At 50.7% G+C, this 24463-nt stretch overlaps 1 long non-coding RNA gene across 15 annotated transcripts; it reads left to right on the top strand.

Moving 5' to 3' along the window:
- The first annotated feature begins 202 nt into the window (after nucleotides 1–202).
- On the top strand, nucleotides 203–12033 carry LOC144298592 (uncharacterized). 15 transcript variants are annotated; one of them, XR_013365533.1, is made up of 10 exons: nucleotides 203–354; nucleotides 831–1066; nucleotides 4163–4264; nucleotides 5980–6231; nucleotides 7303–7426; nucleotides 7516–8741; nucleotides 9040–9217; nucleotides 9399–9653; nucleotides 11150–11361; nucleotides 11408–12033. It is a non-coding gene; the product is annotated as an uncharacterized LOC144298592 (long non-coding RNA). The 15 variants fall into 15 exon arrangements; XR_013365536.1 differs by lacking the exons at nucleotides 831–1066; nucleotides 4163–4264 and having other exon boundaries at nucleotides 7516–7874; nucleotides 8632–8712; XR_013365537.1 differs by lacking the exons at nucleotides 831–1066; nucleotides 4163–4264 and having other exon boundaries at nucleotides 7516–7874; nucleotides 8632–8741.
- Nucleotides 12034–24463: the final 12430 nt, after the last annotated feature.

Genomic DNA, 24463 nt, shown 5'->3' with positions numbered 1-24463 from the left:
CTGCCGCCGCCCCTCGCCCACCGCCTCCCACCTGCCCCCTGTGCCTACACCTCATCCCTCGCCCACCCCCCCGCCCCCCGCTGCCGGCCGAGCCCCTCGCCCACCTCCCTACCACCTGCTGCTTGTCCCGCCCTGAGTCCCTCACCCACCCCCCTCCCACCTGCCCCCCACTGCCCGCCGAGCCCCTCGCCCACCTCCCTACCACCTGCTGCTTGTCCCGCCCTGAGTCCCTCGCCCACCTCCCTCCCACCTGCTTGGCCCTCGTGGCAGCAGCCTGCCTCCAGTGCCGGAAACCCTGCGGAAACCTCAACACCTGACATCCACGTCCCTTTAAGGTTTAGGCCTACATGTGAGGCAAGTGTGCACCCCAGCGAGTGTCCGGATCCCGAGTATACCAAGCTTTGTGAATTCTGTCCCAGAGGACACACCCCTGTAGCCACCACCTGGGCTATGAAATCCGGGAGGCAGATCACTGCTCGTTGCCACTCCCGGAGACTGTTTCATCCTGCTGCCCCGGCTTCCGGCCTGAGTGTTTGGCCACCGCAGAGCTGCCCCGAGTTCTCCTGCATGTGCCCTTGGGAGAACTTACGCAGGCATTTCTGTCGGCATTCACTCTTTGTAACAATCCCCCGATGAAACTCGCACCTGTCCACCGTGTGCCGATCTGGCCAGCCCACCAGCTTGCTCAGCCATGGGCTGACCCGCAGACCCCACACTCTCCTTCATGCCCATCACCACCAACCCCTCACAATTGGGGCGCTCAATCTGTTTGTTGATTGACTAATTGACACCACCCCCGCCAAAGCTTCCACCACTGCACGTTGTCATAGGTCTGGAACTGGAAGATGGGTCTAAGAGACAGCAGTGAGTGGACTGACAGCTCTGGGGCATGGGGACCTTTCTCTGCCTGGGGAACCATGAGATCCACCCGTGTGCAGGGCCTCCTGGGACCAAGCAAGTGGAGGCAGCATGCTTCCTACAGGTCGCCTCCCAGATAATTAACCAAGGCCATTCGGAGAGGGCATGGGTGTTTTATCTTCCAGTTGGGTATCCGTGATTTTCCCAGGTATGTCTCCTACCTCCCTTTACCTGACCTCCTTCCTCCCTCGTCAACAGATTTGTGCATTTATGGGGCTGTCCAGAGGATGTATTTTCTTATAACAATGCTCCCCGTACCCAAGGCATGCAATGCTTTTCTTGGCTGTTGGAAGTGATGGGTAGAGGCCCCAAATGGGGGTGATCCTTTTTGCCCACTCAACCATAATAGCGAAGGAGCAGACGGGGCTGGAATGAAGGTGAAAGGTTAATTTATGAGTGCGGAACACACTCTACCTATGGCCGAGCAAGCAGGTGGGCTGGCCAGATCGGCACATGGTGGACAGGTGTCCAGGTGGGCCCAGGGCTTGCTTTCTGGCCTTATCTGTGCGGTTGCTGTTCTTACAACAGAGGGTGGGTTATCTGGAAAGAGGTGTGAATAGTGGATGGCCGGGGAGAGGAGGATCCCTCATGCAGGAGGGCAAAATCTGCTTCCCCCTTGAGAAGCTTCTGAGATGATTTTGTTAATTAAGAATAAATTCATTTCCTGTCTATATATGCTGGGCACTGAGGGTTCGTTCATTCTACAAATGTTTGCTGAGCACCTCTGATGTGCCTTCAGATCCAGGAAGGAACAAGACAGGCTAAGTTGCTGCCTCTGCCCTGGGGGAGGGGCCGGCATGTCTACAGGCAGGACAGACAGGGAAGCAAGTGAGTAGAGGCACACGCGTGCTCAGGTGAGGGAGTGGATGCGTGTGCAAAGAAGGTGACACCATGAAGGAGGCTCAAGATACGGAAGAGATTAATGTGACTGGGTGGTCTGGAAAGACCTCTCTGAGGGTCATTTGATCACAGATCTGATGAGGGAGGGACCCTGCAACGTTTCACGGAGGAGGGAGGCTCAGGTCGTGAGCTGGAACCAGCCTGGGCCGTCTGGAGGAGGCCGGTGCCACTTCCTCCCTGGAAGTGTGGCAGGCACAGAAGTAAGAAAGCAAGTGCAGCACCTTCAGGGAGTCAGTCGAGTAGGGGCACAGACGTGAATGTCACCAGATGAGCGTGCCTCGTTTTGTCATGCTGGATGACGTAACAGTAGGATGATGCGATTCAGAGCGTGTCCCTGATGAGGCAGGGAGGTGCAGGGGAGGTGAGGAGTGACTTGGGCCTTGAAGGGTGAGCTAGAGTTTGCCCCTCCAGCCCCATCTGCTCAGAGATATCTGCAGGAGGCATGTGGGGAGGGGGCCAGGGTGAGAGGTGGGGAGAGTCTTGAGGTTGGAAGCATGGGCTTTGGGACTGGATGTGGCCTCCAGCCCTGGCTCTGCTGTGAGTCCCATCTCGGTGACCTTGGTCAAGTTGGCTAACCTCTCTGGGCCTGTGTCCTCGTCTGTCATATGAATATTTAGGGATCGTAGGAGGGGGAGCAAATGTAAAGGGCTCCAGGTGGTGCCGGAGCTGTTGGCATCACGAGTAATGGAGAGTGTCACCTGAGGGATAGCACGCCGGTTGTCTCAGCCCGAGACACGGTGGGTTTGGGGGGCAGTGCAGGGAGATGGAAACAGGGCTTTGAGTGGAACTAGGGGTTACTTCTTGAGGATGTCAGTTTTGAAGAAGCAGCTGAGGATGGCTGCTGGGCTGGCCTGGAGGGCAGGATCCCTTCTTTCCTGAGAGGCAAGAGAGCACTCAGCTGGGGCGGCTCCTTGGGCCGTCCTGAGGCCTGGTAACCATCCTGGTGCCAGCATTTGCCACATTCTCCAATTTCTTGGAGGAGGGATTCCTTTGTGGCCATTTTGTGGAGGGGAAAACAGGCTCAAACAATCAGTGGGAGAAAAAGGATTTTTATTTTAGGATTTTAGTTTATTTATTCATGAGAGACACACAGAGAGAGGCAGAGACACAGGCAGAGGGAGAAGCAGGCTCCTGATGCGGGACTTGATCCCAGGACCCCGGGATCACACCTTGAACCAAAGGCAGATGCTCAACCACTGAACCACCCAGGTGTCCCGGGAAAAAAGGATTTTGAAGCAAACTTCAAAGCCTCCCAGGAACTCTGGGTTGGGGGTGGGGACAGCTCTTCCTCCCTAGGGACAGGGCCTGCAGGAGGATGGGCATCCACATAGCCTGGTCCTCCTCTCTCTTTGGACCAGTCAGGATGCCCTTGTGTCTCTGGATGATTTTCAAGTGGCTGAGCTGGGCTGTGGGTGTCCAGTCTAAGCCGCAAGTGATCGTGGGGAAGAAGCCCGGCTCTGGCTTTTCCGAGGTGATGCCCGACCAGGCCGGTTCCCCGTCGGCGGGTCTTACGAGGGAGTATGGGGCCTCGCGGTGCATCGGGCTGAAAGTGCTGTCAGGCGGCTGAAGCTGACGCAGGGCCCAGATGGTGCGGAGGCCCCGAGCTGCCACCTGCCCGGCTGTCCCTGAAGAAGCCTTCCTGAGCGACAGGCTCGGGACTCGCTTCAGACCGAGCCCGGGCTCCCTGTCCTGTCAGGGCATGGGCGATCAGTCGTCAATCAGCACGGCCACCACAAGTCTCCACCAGAAGGGCTGCCAGATTCAGCAAATACAGGGCGTCCAGTGAGGTTTGAATTTCACGGAGCATGGAGCATACTTATAACACCAAAGTATACTTATACCAAGAAATTAGGAGTTGTTTACCTGAAATTAAACCTCGCTGGGCATCCCGTATCCTATCTGACCATCCCACCCTCAGCAAATTTCTTCACTGGTCGGAGTACCATACTCCGCAAAGGAGTACATTTGCATATAGGAAATCCTATTTATTTTTGATTTCTGGTGGTCGGGTGTTATTTTATTTTTAAAGATTTTATTTATTTATTCATGAGAGACACAGAGACAGAGACACAGGCAGAGGGAGAAGCAGGCTCCCTGCGGGGACCCTGATGTGGGACTTGATCCCATGACCCCAGGGATCACGACCTGAGCCGAAGGCAGATGCTCAACCGCTGAGCCCCCCAGGAGCCCCTGGTTGTCGGGTTTTAATTTGTCCCGTAGATATCCTCCTCCTCCTTCAGTTCAGGGGGTGGAAGCCTCCTCCCTATGATATTTGAAACAAGACATTTAGGGACCTCTGACCAACACCTTTTCTCTACCTGCTAATTGAATTTTATTCTTTCAGAAAAAGTGTTATTCAGCATAGACTTCAAATGGGAAGAGCAGGGACTGCCATCCTTGCTGATTATACATGGGGGACGAAGGAAATATTTACAGCTTGCGGAAGGTTTGCCGTGTTCCTGCATATTAATATTTTTGGCCCTCTCTCAGCATTCTGGGACAGTTTATTTTTTTATTTTTTATTTTTTTTCCATCTTGCTGTTGCTTTATAAAACATTTCAACAACTGGAGCCAACTGCTTCTTTTTAGTTTCTAAGCTTAAACAGTTTTCTTTTTTATTGCATGATTTTTTTTTTTTTTTAACCAAAGAATACTTTGTGCAGCCAACGTCCCCGCCAGCCGGCGTGTCTTTTTCGCAGCACGGGTGATTATTACCCCCACTGCACAACAAAGACGCCAGTGCTTGAGCTGCAAGTGCCAATTTGCAGGGAAGGTATTTGATGGCTTCACAAGAGTTTAAGGAACTCAAAAGTTCTAGTCTTCACGTCCACCTCTCCCCGCCCAACGCTAGCTCCAGCTCCAGTCACAGCCAAAGGACTCTTCTACTTTAGAAATCCTCTTACTGCACACGCCTAACATAACAATTTATTTACATCACTCCGTGGGGCTTCCTGAGAAAGAACAGAGCTGCATCCCTCCCTCCACACCCCACCTCCCCGATGTGCTAGTTCTCCGCCCATCCCCTGGCCCAGGGTGCGTTTTGTCTCCCTTTCCCTCTCTCCTGCTCCTTCCTTCCCAGCCCCTCCTGTGCCAGCTCTCAGGATGTGAGGAAAGCCCAGCCCCTGTGTAAAAGGTCCATTCGATGCCAGGGAAAAGGACCGGCTTTGGTTTCTTTTGCAATCTCAGGTGGGACGTGGCCCCCAAGCCCCCCCTCCCCAGGGCAGCTGCCGGAGTGGAGAGCACAGGGTGTGCGCGGCCCTCACACTGGGCCTTGCAGGGAAGTGTCCGTGCGCTTGGACGAGTCTGCTTACAAGTGCCTGTGCTCTGAGGACGCAGGTGTCGCCCCTGCAGGGTGTAGGGGTGCCTCTGAGTCCCAGAGAGCCAATTGAACCCAAGTGGGGTCATGGCCTGTGACCTGCTCTTCCAGAGGGACAGATTTCATTCCGCCGGCCTGGCAATTCGGAGGGCTTTGCTGTCCAGGCTGCGCCGGCCACCCTGGCTTCTGCCAACAGAGGGCCACACGGGAGGTTTAGAAGGAAAACTGGACCACTGGGTGGGAAGGGGAGGCGGGAGATGGTTTTTACGTGCTTTTCTGTAAGCTGCTCTTGGTCAACTATTTCCTTCCCCGGCGTGCTGGGCAGGCTTCTCCGATCTCCACCGGCCGAGGCCCGAGGCAGGCGACCACTTCCAGGGGCCATCCATCCGCTCACTCGTTCACTCACCCAACACACTGAGTGTCTTCTATGTGCTGGGCTCCGTGCCAGGCACTGGGGCCACCAGGGGCCAGACAGGACCGGCCCCGGCCTCAGGGAGCTTCCAGTTCAGTAAACAAATAAACCAGGAGACTTTCCACAAAAATGCATGCGTGTCAGCCTCATAGGGGCTGATGTGGGGGAGGGAGTTGTTGCGCAGGATCACCGGGGACAGTGGCATGTGAGCAATGCAGGAGGCCATCCCCAGAAGCAGCAGAGGACACCCAAGGGGACTGCACCCGCCAGCAGGTCTTGCAGGGGAATTTAGACTTTATTTCAGGTTCCGTGGGCGGTGCCCAGCGCGTGTGGTAGCTCTGTCCAGCCCAACACACAGGCTGCAGCCTTGGGTCCCCGGGTCCCCACAGTCCCCCGGGCAATGCTCTCTGATGTTCTCTTTGCTGCTTTTCAGGTTTGGTTCAGGGCTGAGACCTCATGAGAGAGAAGAGGAAGGCTGTGTCCTGAAATCTTTTGCAGACTATCCCCTTCCGTGCTTGGAGTGGTTCTGGGGTAGCAGCTAATTACATCATCCTCCAGCCTGGCTTGGGCCTGGCCGATAGTGGGGGGCATTCTCCTGGCTGTCGTGGTCGGCCAGACGGGAGGACATGTGACTGATGCAGAGCCAATCGGAGTCTTTCCCTGGGAGTTTATGGACAGACACCAGGTTGGGATGATAAAAGTCTCTTTTGGTCCGTAGGCTGGGATCGGGAAAGCTGAGCGCTGTCTGTGGCCAATCCCCTCTCTGCCTGCCCCTAAACACTGCTTTCCTGGCTGTAGGGAAGAAGTCTAAATGCCACAGGAGAAACCAGCCAGTGTGTACAGAGTGGAGAGGGGAGGGAGGGAAGGGTAGGAAGGGGGGGTGGAGAGAGAGAGAGAGAGAGAGAGAGAGAATCTGGTGATGATTTGAATGTCTGCAGCTTCCTGAGGCCAGCTCTGGCCCCAGGGTTCCCAGTTATTTGAACCAATTAAAACCTACTTCAATTTTGGCTGTGATGGGTTTCTACCACTCACAACATAAGATTTCAGACCGTTTCACTCTGGAACCTCACCTAAGCCTCCCGCCCTGGGGAAAGTCGTGTGGCTGAGTAGCCTAAGATCCCTCCAGTCAAACATTCTCCGTCTTAAATATGCTTAATTCCACCTCCCCGACTGCCTGGTGGCCTCAGCTGCCTCTAGGGCTGGGTCTGTGCCACAAGCACCTGCTGAGTTAGGCCCTAGGGACACCCTGTGTTAGGCCCTAGGGACACCCTGTGGTTCAGCACACCCCCGACCCCCACTGTGGCTGGGAGACAAAGTCACTTCTAGAGGGATGAGGAAGCGGCACAGGGGGGCTGAAGGATGCTCAGGGACCAGAATGCTCATGTTGGAGCCTGGGGACACCCTCACGTCTCCCCGGGACTCCAGTTAACACCCGGAGCTGCTCCGTGGCTGTTCTTTAAAGGACAGTCTGGGCAATCCCACGTGACCACAAATGACTACAAGGGAAGCAGAGACTACCATTGCTCTTCCCTCTCCCCACCGTGCGCCCCCAGGTTTGAGTGGGTATCTGTGGGGTATCTGCAGAGGACCTACTGTGTGCGGGGCTCCTGGTGTGGGTGGCCTTGGGTCTAAGTCTCACTCCACACCCCAGCCCCAGCCAGTGGTCAGTGCTGTGCATGCAGTAGGCGCTCCGCAGACACTTGTTGGGTGGGGTGAAGGCTGTCCCAGCCATCCTGCAGCTGGACGCCTCACCCAGGACACGACACGGCCCCGCCGGGAGCTAAGAAACGTGGTCCCCATCGCTGTGTCATGCAGAGGCCTCTCCTTGTCATGGATGTGGAGACAGGACCTGCTGGGACTCCGCATATTCGATCTAAGAGGCAAATTGATTTTGTGGCTTCAGCTCCTTCTGCGTCCTCGCGTTAGAGTCTGGGGAGACGCCTCTGAGGCTCCTATTGTTCACTTTCAGATGACTTCATACCGAATGGATTTTAAGTGAAATCTTGGGGGCTCTACAGAATGCAGAAGACTAAGCTGGGGATATGTGTGACCTCAGAGATTCGGTGGCGCTGCGATGCCCGAGGAGCCACGTCGGGGCTGGGCCCTTGAGAGCCACTTAGTGGGGATCACAGTGGCTCCCAGCTCCCAACAGCCCACCGGGGCATCGGGCAGGCCTGAGGGGGTGGTGGACGGACCCTATCAGGACATCGCCCAGGGGACCACTGTCTGCTGGCAGCCACCCTGTCCTTTTCTTTCCAGGGAAAAGCAAGAGAGAGTCGAGGCTGCGTTCGGGAAGCACCCCAGTCCCTGAGGCTGGGCACTGGGGAGGTGAGGTCCTGGGCTCCAAGCTACAGGGTCTCCCAGACTCACCGGGGAGGTGCTGGTCCTCCTGGGTGGGGGGGAGCTTGGAGCCTCCCAGGAGAAAGGGAAGCCCACTGCTGGAGACCCCCGCGTCCTGTGACAACCAGAAGACCCCCAAATACCCTGCAGCCAGCTCACAGGTTGCCCTTGCTGGGGAGCCTTTCAAAGGTTTTGATCTGGGGGAGGGGACACCAGGGCCACTTTGTCCCGCTTTGTTTAGGTTGCTCTGGCCTGGAGAATGGGTTGGGAGGTGGACTGGAAGCCAGGGGACCAGCCGGGGGGCTGTTAATGATACCTGGACAAGTGGTGACAGGGCCTGGGCCCAGAGGAGTGGCATTTGGGGTGGGGAGAAGGAGATATGGTGGGATATGGGAGGAATTAGGAGGATGTGTTAGCCAGGACTCAAACCTGAAAATGTTAGACATGCCACTCAAATCAGCATCAATAACAAACGGGAGATGTGTAGCTCCCATATGCGGAAACTTCTGAGGCTTCAGGTAAGGCTGTATCCAGGAGTTCCAGTGACACCCTCGGGACTGCTGCCCTCTACTCCTTGGCTTTGTGCACCTCCCAGCGCGCTCCTCTCAGGCAGGTTCTCTCTGGCCGGAGCTGCTCCAGCTTCCAGGTTGGGTGCCGGATCCTTCTTTCCCCATTGTTCCCCCACAATCTCTGGATTCTCTCTGACTCCACTGGGCTGTCATGGGTCATGTGCCATCTGTCACAGGATCACCATGGCCGGCAACAGGAGGAGCTGATTGATGGGCTGGGGCCGTGTGTCCACTCCAACACCTGGATGGACAGGGAGGCATGTTGGTTCCAGGAGAGATGGTCAAGGTGTGGGGGAGGGGGGCCAACGCTGGCAAACCTCCACCAACAGGGTGGGGGGCCCAGTGGGCACGGGGAGGAATGGATGTTACGGGTGGCCCTGAGCATCACGCTCAGGTATGAGCTGGGTGCCACGCACTGAGCCTGCCAACAAGGGGGCGCGAGGCAATGACATGTGGACAAAATCAAACCAGAATAACTGTCTGGCTCTGCCCGACGTCCGTGTTCCTGATTCATAGATTTGTGATGATCCGGCCTTTGTGTGCCTATAACTCAGCTGTCATTTCCACTTTATCTCTTACTTAAGATCTTGTCACACTGCTATGTGTTCACTGCTTCTCGTTCAGGGAAAAAGGATGAGCCAGAGCAATTTTGCTTTTTATCTCCTGGGACAATCGGCTTATCACACTGACGATAATCGGGATGGGTTTTACAGGAAAACAACTTTTTTTTTTTTTTGGTCCAACGAAGAAAACATTTTGATGGTAAGTTTGTTGTGTGGGGGGCCGTCAGGGCCCGAGTTCAGGGACATGTTTGGGTGTGTCGGGGCAGCTCAAGCCATGTTCTTAAATTGTGAGGCTCCCCCCCTACCCGGCGTGGGGGGCTCCAACCCACTTGCAGCCTTTTGCTGGATCTTTTAACAAAAATGTGTCTTCCCATCCGCAGGTTCCTCGCTCTTTAGGATCGACATCAAGGTCTTTGGGATCGTAGGGTGCCGTTTGTCCTTGAGGTCTCTGGGCTTGCGGTCACTTCCTGTCTCTCAGTGGCTCCCCTCTTCTGTCTGTGGTTCCAAAGCAGTGAAGGGCATGGGCGTGAAGGATGCCTGGGTTCTGTTGCTCCTGAACTCTGGTCTCTAATAACAATCACCCCCAAACCACACAGGAGCCACAGTGGGAACCGTTCCATGGAGCCAGGCAAGGGGTATGTACTTCCACGTGTGGTCTGCGTAGAATCACGGGGGAATCAAGTCATGTATGCCACCGACCCACGGCAGAGCATGACCCCCACTCTGATAGCACCAGTGACGTTGCCGTTGGTGACACGGTTTTGTGAGACAATTCGCCATCTTACCTGAATGCGTCCAGGATGAGGGGGGACACCCACGTGGCTGCAGGAGGGCTCAGGTGTTCTTGAGTGGCTCTGACCACTTGCCAGTCTCCCAGAACTTTGACCTTTAACTGGAAAAGCATCAGAAATTCTTACCATCGTCAGTTCTGGAAGCTGAAGGCTCATGACACCGTGCACTGTCTATTTTAGTTCAGTTCACGCTGAAATTCATTCATTTAACAGAAGTTTGTGAGCATCCTATGTGTGCATGGGTAGGTGAGCAAGGCTTTGTGGTCCCTGCCATCAGGGGCCTTTCTATAGGTCCCAGTTGCTGGGAGGCCCAGGGTGGAAAGTGGGGTACAGTGGGAGGAAGCCCAAGCCCCCAGGAGCTCCCGGCCTGTGGGATCGCTGGACGTGTCTAGTCACCTGTGGGCCGTGAAAGAGGGAGTGCGGTGTCTCACCGGGGACTCAGCCTGTCCCAACACCACATGGTCAAGGGGACATCCTGCTGTGGCCGGATCACAGAATATGAGCCCTGGGGGGGTAGTGGGGACCAGGAGGATGTCCTGACGGCAGAGAGAACCGGTGACATAGCACTGGGGTGGGAAATAGCATGTCCATGGCTCCTGACCTCATTCATCTGCCTCCCATCTCACCTGGTGAGCCCCCGCCCGCCCCTCTCACCGCCTCTCGTCTCACCTGGTGAGCCCCCGCCCGGCCCCTCTCGCTGCTTCCCACCAGCAGCCAGAGTGGGCTGGGCAGCCACAAGCTGGATCATGTGCCCTCCCTGCATTAAGCCCCCAGAGCAGTGACGTGGGATGAGCGCTGGGCTGCTGAGCGAGGCTCCTCGGTGTGAATCCTTCCTTATTTACCAGCCATGCTCAGTTGAGAAGATTCCTTCATCTTGGGGGGTCACAGGGATCCCCACCTTGACAGTTGTCATGAGGAAGAAATGACTTACTGCCATATATGAAAGGCATTTGCCCTCTGCCTGGCTCGTGTTAAAGGCAATGAAAGTGTTTGCTCTTAGGGTCAGGTGGAGGTTGCTCATGGTGGGCACGGGCCCCGCCTGGGCTGACCCGTTCACCTTGACCTCACCTCCAACCTTTCACAGTCTGAGCTCCTGCCGCACTGGCTGGTTTCCGTCTAGGAGATACTTCAGGCAAATTCCTGCCTCTGGGCCTTTGCACTTGCCTTCTCTATGCCTGGAATGCATGTTGCTTTTCTCCCTCTTCCCTTAGAAAGTAACCCTGTTGTCACTTCCTCCAGGAAGGCTTTCCAGACTAGCCCAGATGGTCTCCCCACAGTTTGGTAACAATTGTAGAAATGTTCTTTCCCTCAGAGTATGTTTTCACAGTGTTTTTTCACAGGTAAATTTTGCACAACACTGGATGTGCGGAGTCCAGGGCAGTGATGGCTCTTGGTTGGCACTAGTAAATAGCTGCTGAATGCACGGATGAGGCAATGTTGAAAGCATGTCAGCCTGCCGTTCTCACCACACTCGTGCCAACTGGCTGCAGGGACCAACAGGTGGATCAGTGTGCTGCACGTACGTGGAGGTGTTTGCTGAACGTACGTGGAGGTGTTTGCTGAACGTACGTGGAGGTGTTTGCTGAACGTACGTGGAGGTGTTTGCAGAACTCAAGACGAGGCAGGAACAGGACAAGAGTGTCTTTCCCCTTCTGTCTTCCTCCCTCCTTTGGGGTGCCATGTTCTCAAGGGTGCGTGCTGCACCCCACTGGGCCCTCCTGGGTACCCCCTGAATGCTGCTGGCGAGGCCATGCAGATTAGGGCAGAAGTAAAAAGACAAAACTTTGAGTTCTTTGGCTCCTTTGGGTTTAAATCAAACTCTCACTGTAATTTCAAACTACTTTTTTTTTTTTTTTTTGGTGGGTATATTTTATACAGAGCATATTTCAAATCAAAGAGAGAGAACATTTCCCCCCCTTCTTCCCGTGAAAGGCAGGGGGTCTAAGACATTTTAATAGCTTTCATATTCCTCGCTCCAAATATATTATTTCAGCACAATAGTTTCTTTGCGGGAGAATTGCTTAAATGATTCAAAATGGATTTAAAAATATATTTCAAGTTTTAATTTTATGCACAGAACATTAATGAGCGGAGTGCCTTAGAGACTGCCTGTCAGTTTAACATATTCACAATATTCTCAACACAGATGTTATTCCATCTAAATCCTTTTAGAGGGAAGAAACCAGTAATTTTTTTCTTGGGGGATGTCAGAAAATATATTATTTTTGAAATTGTATTTTGATCCCAGAATTCTGCACAAAGTATCGTCGTTAGGGTCTGGGTGTGTTGAGTCCCTTGGACACCAAACTTTTAAAAAGTCCAGAAAAGAGAAGCAGCCAGAAGCCTTTGTTCGTTTCATGTTGTTCGTGTTCTCTCGCGAGGACTCTGAGCTTCGACAAGTGGGAGTAGAAATAAGGAAGACTTCCCCGGGCTGCGCGTCGGAAGGGTTAGGGTCAGGGTCAGGGTTAGGGGGTAGGGTCAGGGTTGGGGTCAGGGTAAGGGTTAGAGTTTAGGGTAAAGGTTAGGTAGGGTCAGGGTTAGGGTTAAGGGTGAGAGTTAGGGTTATTGGTTAGGGTTAAGGTTGGGCATCTTTCAAACAAGTGGTGGGGTGGACCCATACTGGGTCTGATGGGGAAATAGGTTGAAAGAATGACTCTCATCATTTTGTTTCATTCTCTTGAATGAAGCTGGTTCCTGGCATCAGTGCAAATGCATCTCCTTTGCTTCTCAGGAGGCAGTTCAGGCCCAGCCAGTTTTGGTTAGATTTAGGGCGGCCTCGAATGCATCTGTTCATCCCTGTCCCGATTGTCGGTGAGCGTCTGGGGGAGAGGTGGCACCGGGCCTGGTGGCTTCGATCCTGCCGGGAGGCCTGGCGGGCTGCGGAGCAGCGTGGAGCCCACGTGCCCCTGAGCCGGTGGCTGTGGATGAGAGTTCAGCTCCGAGAGGCTTCTCTGTGAAATGCGGGAGTTTGGGGACTGGCACAGCGCAGTGTGTGGCCCGTGACGAGAGCCCAGCGTACCCCCTATTTTATCTGTGTGGTGGATGCCTTCCTCCTTGTCCACGCGGGCTGCCGGCCTTGGGCACTCTGGAGCTCTGCTGCCTGGGAGAGGGAACACGGCTCCATCCAGGCTCTCTGGGGGGGGCAGCTGGGCCCCATTCAAGCCAGTGCCCTGTCCACGGGCTTCTAGCAAGGGCACCGGCTCCCAGCCAGGAGAGCGGTTGTGCAGTTAGTTCTGGGGCACAATCCTGCTCCCGGCACAGTGTTTGGTGGTCTGAAGGGGACTTTGCAGGAGGGGACGGGGCACCGGACTGGGGCCTCCTGGGGTGTGGGGCCCCATCCTCCCGTCCCCTGCCTTCCGGGTGCGGGAAGTTTAGGGAGCCTCCCAGGGGACCAGGGCCTCGGGCCAGATGTAGCCGCAGCCGCCTTCTGTTTCAAATGCTGGCATTCGAAATCCTTCGAAATCCTTGGTGTATAAGAAGCAGACATTGCAAAGACTCCTTCCCTCTTTTTAATAATGAGAGAAACTGTATTTTGAAAAATTATTGAATGCATAAAAATATAATCTTAGAGTTCACAGGGAGGAATCAATGATCCCAAAATTGCTAGGGAAATAGGGAAAATAAAGCCAGTGATGAGGAGTTACCCCTCCAGATACTAGTATGTGCTCTAAAGACCCAGGAAACAGGTCGATGTTGGCGCAGGAGCAGATGCTCTGGAGCGGGGCCGGCGTATAACTCAGGAGGCGTCTATACCGACGGCCAACGCGGTAGCTTACTTCCGAGGAGGAAGGGGGGACCCGTTGACAAAAGTGAGAAAAATGGAACCAATCATCCACCACGTACAGAAATAAAGACTTACAAGTAATGAAACAATAGTAAAAGTATTGTGAGAAATTTATGATACTGCACGTACAATCTAGGGGCTGAGGAGAACATTCTAATCCGGATTGCAAACCCAAAAGCTGTAAAGAAAAGATTGATTTTTTTTTTTTTGACTCTGTGAAAACTTTTTCATGCCAAAGATGTCACAAAGGCAGTACACACATGACTAAGCTGGAAAAAATATTTATGACTTAAACATCAGACAAAAGGTTAATGTCTGTGCGAAATAAAAATTCAAATAATCCAGATGGGTCTAAAGTAAAAAAAAGTGACTGTTTCTCCCCCGCCCGCCCGGGCCCCCAAGCCCCTTACCCGGGGGAATCGCTTTTAGTGGTTTGGTGAATTTCCTTCCGGTCGCTTTTTCTTCTCTGTCGCCCTGCAAAAGGAATTAATTTTAGTTTTCTTTTGAGCTGCAGCAGTGGGAAGGCAGGAGAACCCACTTGGATTTTATTCTTGGGGACTGCACTCTTTCCCAAACCTGTCATTCGGATCCCCCCGGCCCTATCTCTGCTATTATTTATGCAATCTTTTCTTTTACATTTATACACCTTTAAAAGCCTACATTCCTTTAAAAAGGAAACTTTAAATACTCACTGTAAATAGAAAACCAGTACCATTTGCCATAGGGAGAAGGGGGCCGTGAAAGCAGCGGACACCAAGATGGTGAAAGTCCAGTTTGATGCTTCTTTCTCTTTCTTTCTTTCTTTCTTTCTTTCTTTCTTTCTTTCTTTCTTTCTTTCTTTCTTTCTTTCTTTCTTTCTTTTCTTTCTTTCTTTCTTTCTTTCTTTCTTTCTTTCTTTCTTTCTTTCTTTCTTTCTTTTTCTTCTTTTTCTCTCTCTTTCTTTCTTTTTTTTTTTAAAGTCCAGTTTGATGTTTCTTTCTTTTTTCTTTCTTTCTTTTTATTCATGAGAGACACAGAGAGAGAGAGAGACAGAGACACAGGCAGAGGGAGAAGCAGGCTCCATGCGGGGAGCCCGATGTGGGACTTGATCCCAGGACCCCAGGATCATGCCCTGAGCCCGAAGGCAGATGCTCAACCAACGAGCCACCTGGGTGCCCTAAGTCCAGTTTGATGCTGTCGCCACTTGCTCTCTTGATTAAATGCGGCGTTGGCAGCATTAGGGATTGGGTAAAAAGTAGGGTAGGCCCCGGCAGAGATGTTCTTCGGTTGAGTTGGGGGGATTACAGGGGAACAAGTTTATCAGTGCGTGTCCCACTTTGTGATGCCACCTGCACCTCCAGAACCACCTCTGACCTCCCTTTGGGACCTGTCCCCACTCCAAGACGGTGCTCCTCAAAGTCAGTACAGTTTGCAATCAGCTCTTCAGTCTTCCAAATACCACTTTACCTTTAAAGTAGTATCCCTTATCTTTAGGATGAACGTGGCCTCCGAGGTGGGGCTCCAGTACGAGGAAACTTGCTTCTCCCCAACCGGACATTTTTCAAAACTCCCAAAGCACTTCTTTTTATTACTTGAATTTGTCAACATAGTATTTTGAGAAGCACTGGACTATTTAGAGAAATTTGGTTGTTACTAATGACAGCTAAATGCCCTTGCTTTTTTTTTTTCTTTTTTCTTCTTCTCTCTTCTTCTTTAATAAAGGAAAAAAGTGATCGTTTAGTGAAGTTTTCAGAGTGCTTGCCAGTCACTGCTGGGAAAGATGTTGTTTGTTTCTCGCAAGTGGGGGGAAAAATGAAGACTCTGATCTTGTGATTACTTTTTTCTTCTTTTTTCATCTCGGTATTTTTCCCCCTGACACTGAAAGGTTTGTCTTTTTGACAAATTGAGGTAGAAAGCAGCACATCAGTGACCGAGGGAGAGATGGGAAAATATGCCTAATCACAGAGAGTTCAGATACTGTAGCTTTGGCGTGAATTTTAGAAGTGATGTCGCTGAAATATACCTCTTATGAGGGTCCTGTGCTCAGCTTGGTACTGGCCATTGGGGAACCCCGGGGGCAGCCTCTGAAAGAAAGGGTGATTTGAGCTCTCCATTGACCATGGTGGGGAATGGATCTGATGTCAAACAGACTATTTCAAAAAGCATCACTTTTTAAAAAGATTTTATTTATTCATGAGACACACAGAGAGAGGCAGAGACACAGGCAGAGGAGAAGCAGGCTCCCTGTGGGGAGCCCGATGCGGGACTCGATCCCGGGGCCCCGGGATCACGACCTGAGCCAAAGGCAGATGCTCCACCACTGAGCCACCCAGGTGGCCCTCACTTTTGGTTTTCAGGTATGCTCCAATTCACCATCTTCTAAAGAACACCAGAGAGAAGGAAAGATTTCAAAGTGTTCTTTCTCAGTGGCATCCTGCCATCCCGTAATTATGTGTTTCTACGTGTTACTATTTGTTACCGTGTTCCCAGCTGCTCTGGGCCCCTGGTAACTAGCTCACTGCCTGGCACACACAGCAGAACTGAAGAAAATGGAACTGCAGGTTTAGGTCCCAAGATATAAATAGATACAACAAGTGAGTGTGGTTCGAGTGATTAGCTCCATGATTGCAGGCAGAGAGCGTCAGACTTTCTGCTGGTCTCCCGAGGAGTGTTCAGTATCTAAAAATCTCCCAGCATTGTCAAAAGCAAGTGTCCTAATTAAGTTAATTCAACTAAGCCGAGGAAGGGAGGGGGGGAAATTAAGACGCTTGCAGTTCGTGGCAAAGAACCAGGGAGGATGAGAATAAGGAAAGAATTCAGCAGAGGAACAAACTGCAAACCCATCTGAGTGCGGCTCTCATTTTCCCACGCCAGCTGCCCCGAGAGGCCAAGTTCAAAGTCATCTGCAAAATGATGACTCGGCATCCGCAAGACAGACAGACGGGGCGGGCTGCGGGGAAGAGGAGGAGGAGGGCAGGACACCCACCCGGTCCTCTCACTCACTCACTCACTCACTCACTCACTCACTCTATTGGACAAGCCCAGGAGGGACTGGCTGCTGGTAGGAAGCCACAGAAGGAAAAAGTTTGAAAAGCCTTCTAAAATGTTTAGAGACCTGTCTCTTCTTTAGAGGCTGAATTTTTAAAATTGGCTTTTATTTTCATAAAGTATGGTACTTTATGATTTTATTTATTTATGCCTGAGAGACAGAGAGAGAGAGGCGGAGACACAGGCAGAGGGAGAAGCAGGCTCCATGCAGAGAGCCCGATGCGGGACTCGATCCCGGGATCCCGGGGTCACACCCCGAGCCAAAGGCAGATGCTCGACCGTTAAGCCCCCCGAGTGCCCCCAAATCTGGCTCTTTGTAGTTCGTTGGTGCCACACGCATTCTCCCTGCCTCCCGGCAGGCTTCCCGCAGATTCCAGCTCGAACTCGCTTTCCCCTGTTCCTGAGCGGTGGCGTGGTCCTGGAACGTGCTCCCGCGGCTCTGGGCCTCAGTGTGCTCAGCTGTAAAATGGGCCTGACGAGAGCCGTAGCTCGGAGCCCCGGGCACGCCATTCCCCAGGCGGGACTCTGGCAGCCTGTAACCTTGGGCGACTCATCACAGCCCCAGTGGCCTTCAGGAGGCTGTTGAGGGGGAGGGAAGTCAGGGGAGACACAAAGCAAAACACAAATCTGAAAATACCAGTCGTTGCTAAGCAAAAGAACCAACAGGCCGCACTGGTACCCTGCCTCGGGTTACAAAGTGCTGCGAGCCAGTGTCTTGGCGTGTGTGCGTGTGCATGTGTGTGTGCAAGAATTCCCACTTTAGACACCAGGACACCCGAGCTCAGAGAGGTTAGGTTACTTGCTGGGGGCCTCACAGCTGGTGAATGAACCTACCCCGGCCCAGCTTTCCTGGCTCTCAGGCCTACAGATGCCAGGCCATCGCTGCGAGGGGGGTGAACCAATTAGACGGGCCTCAGAGGAAGACGTGGTTTGCTTTAAAGGAAAGCAAAAGGAGCCGACAGCTTAGGGGCCCCAGAGCTTGTGACAGGAGATTTATCTCTGGGGCACATGCCTTAGGTGACTGGCTTACAGACCCAGGGAGCATTCGTGGATGACCCACGGACGACAGGGGAACATCTCTGTCCCTGGCCCTGGAGCTCTGGGTGGCTGTGCGGAAGGGGAGGATGTGGTCAGGGAGGCACTAGGGCATCCGGCGGACGTGTGGTCAGCTGAGCCACTCCGGGGACACTGCCAGGTGGGCCGCCCCTCTACAGCTGGTGGCACTTGAGCAGGAGGGGCAGTCCTGGGGGAGGGCAGGGGAGGGGGGAGGCGGTTTGCTTGGCTGATCAAGTCCCAAGGCCACCTTCTCAGTTTGCATCCTAACCCTGGGAGTGCGTACAACAGAAAAGGGCAAGGAGCTTGTGCCCCCCCCAACCCTTGCCCCGAGATCCTTATTAACAGCTCAAAAGCCAGAACTGGAGTTTGGGTCAAGCTGTAGGGAAGCTTTTAAACCCAGAGGGAGGCACCCTGAGCTTCCCATGGACGCTGGGAATGGGGAGGCAGTTGGGGTAACTGTGCCCTGATACGTGGGGAGACAGGCCGCCCTGTCCATCCCGGCTGGGCGGCAGCAGCGGGGAGGGTGGAGCTGGGACAGGGGCGATGCTGGCCGCGGCTGGATGCGGGGGAATGTTGCTGCTGGAATCCAGGACAGCTCGTTCCTGCCGGTTAAATGGGAAACAAAAATTTGGAGCAACATGCCAGACCCTGCGCTTGGCCCTGCGAGTAAAAGAGGCACAGTTCCTGCTGGACCCCAGTGCTTGCGCACAGTGGCTGCCCGTGCAGTGCTTGTTGGGTAAATGCAGGACGAACAGAGCAAGTGATAGGACGCTCAGAAGGCATCTTCACATCCTCATGCTGCGGCTTATGGAGAGGAGGCCGGGGCGGGCTTTACCATTCCAGGGGCAGTTACGTGTCCAGCTCGCGGAACCTGCAGCAGAGCCCCTGGCCCCGCCCCCTGCCTCAGTGGACGTGACACCTCCAGTCGGTGAAACCACAGAGCCAGCAGGGGGCCGTTCCCCTCCCCACCTGCCTGGCTGTCAGAGTGAGGCCGAGGCTCTGGGGTTTAGAATAACTAATTCCGTTCTGACTGCTGGTGACGGAACAGCGGTAGGGATTTCAGGGGAGCACACGTGAGAGCTGAGGGTGGAGGTGGGCAGGTTGCCAGGGGTGGGCGAGACAAAGGAGAGGTCTGCGTGGGGAGGTGTCTTTTGGGGGCAAATGAATAACATCCTTGGTGGGGATCAGCTAAGCACAACAAATGGGGATGAGGGGTGGAGAGGTCTCCTGCTTGCGGGCGGAGTAGGGCTACTCATTTTCCACCTGTAGGGAGCCCAATCACTTTGTCTCCAGAGCCAGGAAACAGCTGGAACGTTTTCCCCAATGAATATATTTCTGCGGCATGCATATATGGCGTGGGTGTGTGCACACACGTGTCCTTGAGTCTGTGTGTGTGAGTGTGTGCAGACCTGCGAGCGTGGGGCAGTGGGCAGCACACACGAATGCCTGCCCGTGTGAACGCTGTCTTCGGGTATGTGCGTGGAGATCTGAGCATGTGATATGTATTGGTGCCACAGCGACGTGTGCAGCGCATCTCAAGAAGTAAGGTTGGGGAGCGGCTGAGGCCTTGAATGCCACACAGACCAACTCTAACACTCACCAGCTCTTACCAGAGATCTCGGCATATGACCAAGCCACTCTTTGCCTTTGCTTCTACCTCTGGGAAGCACAGCTACTACTACTACCAATGCCACTGAGTTTCCGTCAGGTAGAAATGAGACACCAGATGTCAAGGGTGTAGACTGGTGCCTGGCACCACAGAATAGCAGATGCCTCTGTGCCCTGACTTGCAACCTCTTGCTTCCCCCGTCATCTCAGCCGAGTCTGTTGTGGGTTCCCTGAGAGCTTTGACTCACTGCGCCGTCGGACCTCCAGGTGTGGCAAGTAGGTTTACTTAATGTCCCTGCCCTGGAGATTCTTTGATGCCGTGCTGACTGCTGGGAGCTTGCTCATCCGTCACACACGTTCCACCTGAAAGTGCAGGGAAGTTCATGCCCCAGGGAAAACCCACAGCAATGGAGAAATGGGAGCTTCTGAATAACTCTCTAGGTAGATCCTTGTGTAGACAATCCTGAGAGGTGTTCTCCTTCAGCCCTTTAGACATGTCGTTCCATCGTCTTCTAACTGCCATTGTTTTTAGATGGAATGTCAGTATAATTCTTCCCCTCATCTCCCTCCCCCATACCCCCACCCCCCCATATATAAAGTGTTTCTTTTCTTTGGTTGATTTCAACATTTTGTCCTTGTCTTTGGTTTTCAGCAGTTTAATAAGGATATGCCAAAGTGGATTTTTCTTTGTATTCGACGTTCCTTTTTTCCCCCTCCCCTTTGTACTCATTTTGTTTGGGCTTTTTGGAGCTGCTGGGATATGTAAGTCTATGTTTTCCACCAAATTTGGGAAGTTTTTAGCCATTATTTATTCAAATACATTTTCTGCTCCAGTTTTACTTTGTTCTCTTTTGGGGACACTCAAACACACATACGTTTGATTACATGATGTTAAATGAGCATCTTTTTATGTATCTGTCAGCCATCTGTGTATCTTCTTTGAAAAAATGTCCATTCACGTCCTCTGTCCATTTCTTAACTGGGTTATTTGTTTTTTCGGTGTTGAGTTTAATAAATTCTTTGTAAATTTTGGATACTGACCCTTTATCAGATATGTCATTTGCAAATAAATATCTTCTCCCATTCTGAAGGTTGCCTTTCAGTTTTGTTGATTGTTTCCCTCACTGTGCAGAATATTTTAATCTTGATGAAGTCCCAATAGTTCATTTTTGCTGTTGCTACCTTTGCCTCTGGAGATGTGTCTAGTAAGAAATTGCTGTAGCCAATGTCAAAGGGTTTGTTGCCCATGTTCTCCTCTTGAATTTTCATGGTTTCCTATCTCACATTTAGGTCTTTCATCCATTTTGGGTTTATTTTTGTGTCTGGTATAAGAAAATGGTCCAGTTTCATTCTTCTGCAGGTAGCTGTCCAGTTTTCCTAACACCATTTGTTGAAGAGACTGTCTTTTTTCCATGGGATCTTCTTTCCTGCTTTTTCAAGATTAGTTGTCCCTACAGTTGTAGGTCCATTTCTGGGTTTTCTGTTCTGTTCCATTGATCTGTGTGCTTGTTTTGTGTCAGTCCCATACTGTCTTGATAATCACAGCTGTGTAATAGAGCTTGAAGTCTGGAATTGTGATGCTCCCAGTTTTGCTTCTCTTTTTCAAGATTGCTTTGGCTAGTTGGGGTCTTCTGTGGTTCCATACAAATTTTAGGGTTATTTGTTCTAGCTCTGTGAATAATGCTGATGGTATTTTGATAGGGATTGCACTGAATGTGTGATTTGCTTTGGGTAGTATAGGAATTTAACGATATTTGTCCTTCCAATCCATGAGCATGGAATGTTTTTTCATTTCTTTGTGTCATCTTCAATTTCTTTCATAATTGTTCTATAGTTTTCAGAGTACAGAACTTTTATCTCTTTGGTTAGGTTTATTCCTAGGTATATTATGGTATTTGGTGCAATTGTAAATGGAATCAATTCCTTAATATCTCTGCTACTTCATTATTGGTGTATAGAGATGCAACAGATTTCTGTACATTGATTTTTTTATCCTGAGACTTTACTGAATTCATGTATCAGTTCTAGCATACACTTTTTTTTGGGGGGGGTGGAGTCGTTTGGGTTTTCTATATACAGTATCATGTCATCTGCAAATAGTGAAGGTTTCACTTCTTCCTTGCTGATTTGTATGCCTTTTACTTCTTTTTTTTAATAAATTAATTTTTTATTGGTGTTCAATTTACCAACATACAGAATAACACCCAGTGCTCATCCCGTCAAGTGTCCCCCTCAGTGCCCGTCACCCATTCACCCCCACCCCCTGCCCTCCTCCCCTTCCACCACCCCTGGTTCGTTTCCCAGAGTTAGGAGTCTTTATGTTCTGTCTCCCTTTCTGATATTTCCCACACATTTCTTCTCCCTTCCCTTATATTCCCTTTCATTATTATTTATATTCCCCAAATGAATGAGAACATACACTGTTTGTCCTTCTCCGATTGACTTACTTCACTCAGCATAATACCCTCCAGTTCCATCCACGTTGAAACAAATGGTGGGTATTTGTCATTTCTAATGGCTGAGGAATGTTCCATTGTATACATAAACCACATCTTCTTTATCCATTCATCTTTCGATGGACACTGAGGCTCCTTCCACAGTTCAGCTATTGTGGACATTGCTGCTAGAAACATCGGGGTGCAGGTGTCCCAGCATTTCATTGCATCTGAATCTTTGGGCTTTTACTTCTTTTTGTTGTCTGATTGTTGAGGCTAGGGCTTCCAGTGCTATGTTAAATAAAAATGATGAGAGTGGACAACCTTGAGTTTTTCCTGACTTTTCCTGACCATAGTTTTTCCTTGACTTTTTCCTGATCATAGAGGAAAAACTCTTAGTTTTTATCATCCTCACTGAGAATGATATTAGCTGTGGGATTTTCATACATGAACTTGGTTATTTTTTATAATTTTCATTTGCTGTTGAAATTCCCTACCTGAGCAATCATTAAGACCGTATCTTCCTTGAATTACTTTAATATATTTACAAAAGCAGCTTTAATGTCTTTGCTAAGTCCAACATCTGGACCATCTTGTTTTAGTTTCTATTGACTAATTTTTTTTCTTTGACTATGAACAACATTTTCCTTTCTTTATAGGTCTTTTTTTTTTTTTTTTTGAATCTCAGAGATATGGAAGCTATATTATAGAGACTCTGGATTCTGTTATCTTTCTTTGAAGACGGTTGATCTTTGTTTTATCAGGCTATTCAGTTGGTGGCTGTTTTTCCTGAAATTTTTTTTTTAAGCTTGGTTTATGCTTTCCTCTTTGAGTCTGTACAAAACATAAGGTTCTTCCCAAGCCTCCAACTTAGTGAGACTTAACCTTTAAGCACTGCAGCCCCCTGTAGATCATATGAGAGCTTGATTATTGGCTTTGTTAAGGAAGTTCTAAAGTAGGCTCTACTCTCTGGTGTTCTTACTCCTCAGAATAATGTGGTATATTACCTAGGTGTTGGGTATGTTAATGAGCTGTTAATAAGTTCTCTTCACTGTGGTGAGGCCCAGAAGCACATCTCTAGTGCCATTCAACCTCTAATATGCCTCTACTCTCATTCATACAGAAGCCACTACCTGGTAGACCTCAGATAGTCCAGAATGAATCTCTAATTAAGGAGGGGGTCCCCACATAGGCCTCTGGGGTCCTGTGCACAAGCTTCCATATTTCTGCTACCCCAATTTGTAGGTTGCAGCTGCTTCAGTTGCCTTGAGCTCTGCTTCCTGCCTCCTTAGCTCAGTGGGCCTATGAAATTCTACATGGGCTCCTCTTGCACCATGGCTAAGAATTCTCACAAGTTATACACTGGCATTGGTTGCATTCACTTCATGGGTTTCCTTTATTAGGGACTGTAGTCTTGTACTGCCTGTTGTCCATTGCCTGGAAACTGTTGCTTTGTATATCTTGTCCAATTTTATATTGTTTATGGTGGGAAGATTAGCACAATACTGGTTCATCTGTCATAGTGAGAAACAGAAGCCTGAGAGGCACTTTATATGTTCCTCAGAAGGCTAGGGGCAGGACTGAACACAACTACCTTCTGGGAGACCTTGACAATGTGTCCCCACGGTGATATTTCCTCCTTCCCTGTTTCCTATTCCCACACTCCTGCTCCCTGGGATTGCCTCCCAAAAGAATTATTTGCACACAGGTCCTTCTCTCAGGCTCTGTTTTTTTGGGAGAAAAATAAGATATAGAGTAAGTGTTGTATAAATCTTAGCAATCATTACAAGAGCAGCATATTTGTATAGGCATGCAGAATGTGTGTCTGCAAATTCTCTGTGTTTGTGTGTGTTGTGTCTGAGTGTGTCTCCAATCAGCACATGTGCATTTAGTCCACCCTGCATGTCTTTGTGTAGATCTGTGTCTCTCTGTGCGAATACACAACACGCGTTTGCAAGTCCAGACTGGGAAGGCACTGCAGGCGACAGACATCCTAAGAGGCCATGGTTTTTGTGAATTCTAATTTGTCTATATATATATATATATTTTTTTTTTTGCTATTTTTGTCTTGAGTGTCCTATCCAAGAAATCATTGCCAAATCCAACATCATGATGCTTTTGTCCTAGTTTTTTTTTTCCCCTAAGAGTTTTATTGTTTTGGGCCTTGTGTTTAGGTCTTTGATCCATTTTGAGTTAATTTTTGTATATGGGGCTAGTTAAGGTACAAATTCATTCTCCTGCATGTGGATATTCAGGTTCCAGCACTTTCTGTTGGGTGGGGATGGGTACCTGCTGTTGTGCTAAGAGCTGAAACTGACTGAAATTAACCATGATTTGCTGTCCAAGACTTCCTTTGGAAGTTGGAACTTTCAACAGATCCCAGAGTTCCAAAATAGTTATATTAGACAGAATCTGCCAGAACAATTGTTGTCTAGGTGGGGAGACAGATTCTTGGTGCTTCCTGCTCCCCCAGCTTCCCAGGACACTAATACCCCTTTACTTTTAACCCACCAGGGTCTTTAGCTTAAGGTGTATTTCTAGTATACAACATACATTGGGTTTTGTTTTGATGTACTCTGAGAACCTCTGTCTTTTAATTGTTGTATTTGACATTCGCATTTAAATTGACTATTGATATAATTTTATTAATATCACTCACTGATATAATTTTATTAATAGCACTGGTTTCTAGTCCATTACCAGAGCCTTCTTTTTCTGCCTTCTCTGGTTTTAATCGATCATCC

Source organism: Canis aureus, chromosome 26 (assembly GCF_053574225.1).
Source record: "Canis aureus isolate CA01 chromosome 26, VMU_Caureus_v.1.0, whole genome shotgun sequence".
Lineage (NCBI taxonomy): Eukaryota > Metazoa > Chordata > Mammalia > Carnivora > Canidae > Canis > Canis aureus.
This window is presented reverse-complemented; position numbering and strand designations above follow the sequence as displayed.